Consider the following 7,420-nt stretch of genomic DNA (forward strand, 5'->3'; position numbering starts at 1 on the left):
TTCTCCATTGATAAGAATGTTGTTTATTGGTCCAGTGGTGAGGATTTTTGTTTTCTTGACATTGAGATGTAATCCATACCGAAGGCTATGTTCTTGATCTTCATCAGTAAATGTTTTAAGTCCTCTTTACTTTCAGCAGGCAAGGTTTTCCTCCAATCCTGACACCACGTTTTTCTTCATAGAACCCAGCTTCTCGTATTATTTGCTCAGCATACAGGTTGACTAAGTATGGTGAAAGAATACAACCCTGTCTCATACCTTTCTCAATTTTAAAATATTCAGTGTTCCCATGTTCTTTTCGAACAACTAATCTTTTTGTATTAGGTTATACCAATTGACCTTGGTGTCCCCAATCATTGCTCAATTTTATCTCTTGTAAAATAAAAGGTGATGGGAACCACACCCAGGGTATTCCCCTTACATCACATCAGGGTTGTTATCTGAATAAGACTACCTCACTCTAGCCCCTAACAACTGATTGATCACATCAGATCTATCATGGATTTAGATTATATCATTGCATAACTTCCAAACCACTGAGATCATGACCCAACCAAGTTGACACATATTTATAGGCGACACTGCAATTCATGACAGTATCACGCAGCTTTTACCAGTTCAGCTTTTTGCATGTGGACAATTTATTGACAGCAAGTGCATTAATTGGCTCTGCTCCCCTACCCTTAAACAATGCATTTGTTCCATCACTGTCAAGCAAAATTCAGTACTTCATTAGCAAAAATCTCTTTTAGCCCTTTGTGACTCTTGTGCTGTTCATCACTAATTTTTTTCTGTACTGTTTCTTGGGTTTTTAAACCACTGAAAAACCTTCAGCTCTTTTTTTTTTTAATATGTGAAGGCAATTTATTAACAGATCACAATGATTTGAGGTGTCCTGCTCACAGATGGCGACCACGGTGACCACCCTTCCTTCAGGTACTGTCGGAGGGGATGGGGGTGACATCTTCAATCCACCTGATCCTCATCTCTGAACGGGCAAGGGCTCTGAGGGCAGACTGGGCCCCTGGTCCGATTTCCTCCTGTGGCATGGAGTTTGATGTGTAGGGCTGTGATGCCCAACTCCTTGCACTTCTGGGCCACATCCTGGGCAGCCAACATGGTGAAGATTCATCTGGGTCAGCCTTCACCTTCATCCCACCAGTCACATGGAAGATGGTTTCCTTGCCAGAAAGATCAGCAACATGGACAAAAGTATCTTTGAAGGATGCAAAAATGTGGCAAACACTGAAGACATTCTCTCCTTCGGCCACCTGAGGTCCAAGGCTTCTTTTCTTTCCCCTTGCGAGGTGCCGTGTCTGCGCATCGTCTCTGTACTCTGCAACTGGAAAGAGGAAACCTTCAGCTCTTTTTGCTCTACGAACTATATGCACTATCTACTGTCATGAATTGATTTGGATCCCGTCAAAATATGTATGTGTCAACTTGGCTGGACCATAATTCCTGTGATTTGGTCATTATATAATGATGTCATCATCCCCAGGATGTGATCTATCTATCAGTTATAAGGCAATTAGGGTGAGATGCAATACACTTACTCAGGTTACAGCCCAAATCGGATACTGAGTTTCCCTGAAGTGTGGCTTGTTATTGTTGTTTTTACCTTTTTTTTTCTTAATATAAAATTTTTTCATATATTAAAATTAATTTTAATTTCTCCATTGTTTTTCTTTTTAAAGTTTTTAGTGTGAATTGAGTGATAGTTTACATGGGAAAGCATCAGTTTTACACTCATCATTTCATTGCAATGATTACAATCCCCTCCGTGCATCATCATTCAACAAACAGTATTTGCTTCTATTCCCTCTGTTTTTTTACATTACATTTTACCTTGTTGTTGTTGTTGTTAGGTGCCTTCGAGTCGGTACAGACTCATAGTGACCCTATGCACAGCCGAATGAAACACTGCCTGATCCTGCGCCAACCTCACTACTGTTGCAACGCTTGAGTCCATTGATGCTGCCAATTGACCAATCCATCTCATTGGGGGTCTTCCTCTTTTTCTCGGACCCTCTACCTTACCAAACATAATGTCCTTCTCCAGCAACTGGTCCCTCCTGACAATATGTCTGAAGTATGAGAGATGCATTTTGGTCATCTTGGCCTCCAAGGAGCACTCTGGCTGCACTTCTTCTAATACGTATCTATTGGTTCTTTTGGCAGCCTGTGGCAATTTCAATATTCTCATCCAACACCATAACTCAAAAGCATCATTTCTTCTACTATCTTCCTTATTCACTGTCCAGCTATCGCATGCATATGAGGTTATTGAAAATACCATGTCTTGGGTCAGGTCCACCTTAGTCCTCAAGCTGATATCTTTGCTTTTCAACACTTTATAAAGATCTTGTGCAGCAGATTTGCCTAATGCAGTATGCCATTTGATTTCTTGACTGCTGCTTCCTTTTACCTTACAAGATATAAAAGGAGAGAGAAGCAAGCAGAGAAGAGGAACCAAGAAAGAAGAGTAAGAGGAGAGTGCATTCTTTGGACCCAGAGTTTCTGAGCTGAGAAACTCCTAGATTTGGGGAAGATTGATGACAAAGACCTCTGCCAGTGCCAGTGCTGTGAGAAAGCCTTCCTCTGTAGCTGACACCATGAATTAGAACTTCTAGACTCCTAATTTGTGAGAGAATAAACTTTTTGTTGTAAACGTGATTCACTTGTGATATTTCTGTTATAGAAGTTCTAGACAATTAAGACATCTACAAATTGGCTTAAAGATACACTAAAGAATGAATCTCATTTGTAATCCTGATACTACCTATATATGTACCTTTCTTGTTGAAGTATCCAAGTAGTACATATTTTAGCTATTAGATTCTTACTGGATATTTGGTTTCTGAAGATATTCTCCCAGTCAGTACCTTGTCTTTCACTTTTTAGGAAATCTTTTGATGAAGAAAAAACATTTTTTTAATGATCTTGTGTTTATTTATTTTGTCTTCTTCTGTCTATACTTTTGTTATATTAAACAATCCATTGTTAAAAGTAGGTTTGACAATGCCTCTGCATTTTTTTCTAAGAAGCTTATGTTTAGGTTTTCACATTTAGTTCTTTAGTTCATTTGAATTTGTTTTTGTGTATGGTGTGAGGCATGGAGCCTGTTTTATTTTCTGCATGTGAAAATTAAATTTTCCCAACATAATTTATTAAGTCCATCCCCAACAAAAAGATTTAGCACCCTTGTTAAAAACCAGCTCACCAGAGATGTGCAGATTTATTTCTGGACTCTTAATTAAATTCCATTTTTCTATGTGTCTATTGTTATGCTAGGACCAGGATGCTTTCATTATAACTTTATGTTTTAGAATTAGGAGGTGTAAGCCCCCCTACTTTGTTCTTTCCTTTTAACATTGTTTTAGCTAATCAGGGCTTCTTGCCCTTCTATATAAAGTTGAGAATTGGTTTTCTAGTTCTGTAAAGAAGATGTTTGAAATTTTGATTGGGATTGTATTGAATCTCTTTGCAAAGTATTGACATCTCAACAATTTTAAGTCCTCCAATGCATGAACATGGAACATTTTCCCCTTATATTTAAGTCTTCTTTAATCTACTTAAGCAGTGATTTGTAGTTTTCATAGTTTATATCTTTCACATCCCTGGTAAAATTTATTCATAGGTATTTTATTCTCTTAGTTGCTAATGTGAAGGAGCTCTGGTAGCATAGTGGTTACCAATCAGGCTGTGAACCTCAAGGTCAGCAGTTTGAAACTACCAGCTGTTCCGCGGGAGAAAGATGAGGCTCTCCGCTCTCGTAAAGATTTACAGCCTCGGAAATCCTGTACAGGGTCTCTGTGAGTTGGAACCAACTCCATGGCACTTAACAACAACAACAACAAAAAGTTGCTAATGTAAATGGAATTGTTTCCCTGATTTCCCTTTGAGATTTCTCATTGCTAGTATATAGAAACCCAACTGATTTTTCTTTGTTGACCTTGTACTCTCTGACTTGGCTAAATTCCTTTTATTAGTTCTAAAAATTGTCTTAAAATTGTTTGTGATATTCTATCTAAGAATCATGTTTTCCACAAATAGATACTTTTAATTCATTTCTAGTCTGGATTCTTTTTGTTTCTGACTCGCACTTTTAATGCAATATTGAATAGATGGGGCAAGGGAGGGAACCCTTGTCTTTTTCCTAATTTCACTTGGAAAACTTTCAGTCTTCCTTCATTAAGTGTAATTTGTTTTTTTAAATTATTGTGAATTGAGTGAAGGTTTACAGAGCAGATCATCAATTTTAGATTCAACAAATCATAGACTTTGCCAAGTTATAATGATTGCAATCCTCTCCACGTACCACCAGTTAGTAGTATTTACCTCCATTCACTTCAACTCTTTGATCTTTCCCTGTGTCTCCAGGTATCTTTATCTTTCCTCTGCTAACCTCCCTCTTGTGATATATTGCCTGCCCTGTCACACATGTTAACACGTGTCTACTATCTAGCTGATGAATAATTTTCCCTCCTCCCCCTCCCACCCCAGTAACCAACATAGAATTATTCTTTTATCAAGAAAATCTTTTCTTAACTTTTTACAACTGTGGTCTCATACAATATTTGTCCTGTTGTTATTGGCTAATTTAACTCAGCATAATGTTCTCCAGATTAATCCATTTTGTGAGATGTTTTACAGACTCATCAGTATTCTTCACTGTATATAGTATTTCATTGTGTGTACCTGCTAAAGTTTAACCATTCTTCTCTTGATGGGCTTTTAAGCTGTCTCCATCTTTTTGATGTTTCTCATCAACAGTATATTGTTTTCTTATCCATTCTGCTACTCTCTGACTCTTGATTGGTGCATTTAATCTATTTGCATTTAGTACAATTATTGATCAGTATGAGTTGATTGCTGTCATTTTGCTGTGTGCTTTTTTGTGGTGTTGCTGGTCTCATTGTTCCACATAACTTTCTGTGCTGACTTCATTTTGTTTGTGGGTTTTCTTTTCATTTTTATGATGTTTAATATTTTTTTCTGATTTTCCTCTTCCATATTTTGATGTGAAGGTATATTAACTTTCTTTGAGATTGTTCTGTAATTTATTAAGTATTTTCCCCACTTTTTGTTTTAGGATGTTTGATTATGATATGCCTTGGTGATTTTCTTTTGGAATCTGCCCTATTTGGGGTTCATTCATCTTCTAGTATGCTTATCTTCTTTTCTTTCATGATATTAGGGAAGTTTTCTTCCAACAATTCTTTGACAGTGTTTCTGTGTTTGTTATTGTCTCTTCTTTTTCTTGAATTCTGATCACCCATAAATTATTCTTAAAGTTGGCCCACATGATTTTCTGTTTTCTTCAGATTTTTCCTTCTTTTTTTTCTTATTGTTCTTCTAGTGCACTAGTATTGAGAGATTTATCTTCAAGCTCACTAATTCAGGCTTTCATTGCTTCAAATCTATCCCTTTGTCCTTACAATGTATTGTCCATTTCTGAAACCTTAGTACTAAGTTTCTGGATTTCTAATTATAATTTTTGTGTTGTTCAAAATTTGCATTTATTTTGTGTGTCTTCCTGTAGTGTTTTCTTGAATTCTTCTAAAGTTTTTCCTCTGTTCTCTTCGCTTTGCTTGATCTTTCTGTCTATCCTTTGAAGGTACATAAACATAATTCTTTTGAATTCTTTGTATGTTAGTTCCATTACCTTTTCTTCCTCAGAAATGTTTTCTGACTCTGTATCTTGCCCTTTGTTTGAGCCATTCTCTCTTGTTTCTTCATGTGAACTAAAATTATCTGTTGTCTCTGTGACATTGTGGTGTTATTTTATTTGTATTTAATTGATAATTGTATGTTGATGTGCTCTTAAGCCCTATCCTGTGGTTGTAGTTAGAGAATGAAGCATGTGACCATTCATACTTGGTTGATGTTTTGACCATGGTCCCTTGGTGTTTATAAATGGTTGAATAAATTTTCTGAAGCAAGCTCCATTAACACAATTTAATTCTTTGATCAGTTCCCTATCCTGTTTAATAAACTTGTGTCTCTCTATTAAACTTATCTCTAATACAAAGTGGAGTGGCACTATACAATAAGCACTGGACTGTGAACCACAAATTAGTGATTTGAGCCACCAGTCACTCCCTGGGAGAAAGATGAGATGCTTTGCTCCCACAAAGAAGTACAGGTTCAGAAACCCTTGATATAAGTTGGAACTGAATCAATGGTACTAAACAACAATATATTTTAGTTTTATTTTGCTAAAATTATTTTTGAAAAGTTTAATTTTGTTTTGTTTAAATTGCAAAGGAAAACTTTAGTACATTTTTCAAATTGTATCCATGATAACTTTTGTCATTTAAAGTTTTATTTTGTGGCCACTGCTTCTATCAAATTCAATTTTCTTGAACAAATATTTGCAGATCTAAATTTTATCAAGAATGTTTGATCTTTATATACTTTTTATCTGTAACAAATTGTGAGATGTATAATTATAACTATTATCTGTTTTATTTTGAGGAGATCATTCCTTCTAGTAAAATTCATAATGAGTAGGATAAAAGATGGATAATTGTATTTATTTCTTCATTACTTTATCACATAATTAAATGCAGGCATTCTGAGATGGTTCAGGTCTTCAATCTTGTGCAGACTGTGGTACTTTAACGTGCTAGACTGCAAAGTTGATTTGAACCACAAGGTTGGTGGTTCAAGCTCATCAGCCACTCCTTGAAAACCCCACACAGGGTCACTATGGGTTGGAACCAACTTGATAGCATTTAGCAACAACAATTGCCAATTCAGATTCATAGTGGACTTCCATGCTACAGAGTAGAATTGTGCTCCATAGAAATTTCAATGGCAGTCATCTTAAGGAAGTAGCTCACCAGACCTTTCTTCTACAACACCTCTGGGTAGATTTGAATCATCAACGTTGTAGTTAGTGATCAAGCACAAACCATTTGGGCCATTTCCAGAGCTAACTGATTTTATTTCTAGTCCAATTCTTCTGCATGTTTCTGATGACTTTGTGTGCTGTGTATAAATCACTTCCACTGTTAATAGACTTAGATAGGGTTGATACATCCTTCAAGTCAGCCCAGAGCAGTTGAATTTCCTGTGTTGGCTCCAGGAAAACCCCCTGACATTTAGGTCTCAGTCTGTGCCAGTTACCATGCTGACACTTTATCCTCATTATCTCATTGAATTCTCCTTTTATCCTGTTTTACAGAGACAGAAATTGTAGCTCAGAGAAGTTATGGAGTGTAATTGGATTTGAACCCTGATTTGTCTGAATCCTGACTCCACAGTTCAAATCCCTGTGTTAATGATATTTGAGTTCTCAGCAGATCGCCTGAAGCTATTAGAGTGGGGAGAGTGATGCTCATAGAATGTCTGGTCTAGACTTTCCTTTCTTCCATTTTGACACACATGCAGACATTCCCAATGCAGAAACAAA

At 36.5% G+C, this 7,420-nt stretch overlaps 1 pseudogene; it reads right to left on the reverse strand.

Moving 5' to 3' along the window:
* Positions 1 to 899: 899 nt before the first annotated feature.
* On the reverse strand, positions 900 to 5,900 carry LOC102829770 (annotated as a pseudogene).
* Between the last annotated feature and the right edge of the window lie 1,520 nt (positions 5,901 to 7,420).

The sequence above is a fragment of the Chrysochloris asiatica genome, unplaced genomic scaffold, assembly GCF_000296735.1.
Source record: "Chrysochloris asiatica unplaced genomic scaffold, ChrAsi1.0 scaffold00215, whole genome shotgun sequence".
Classification (NCBI taxonomy): Eukaryota; Metazoa; Chordata; class Mammalia; order Afrosoricida; family Chrysochloridae; genus Chrysochloris; species Chrysochloris asiatica.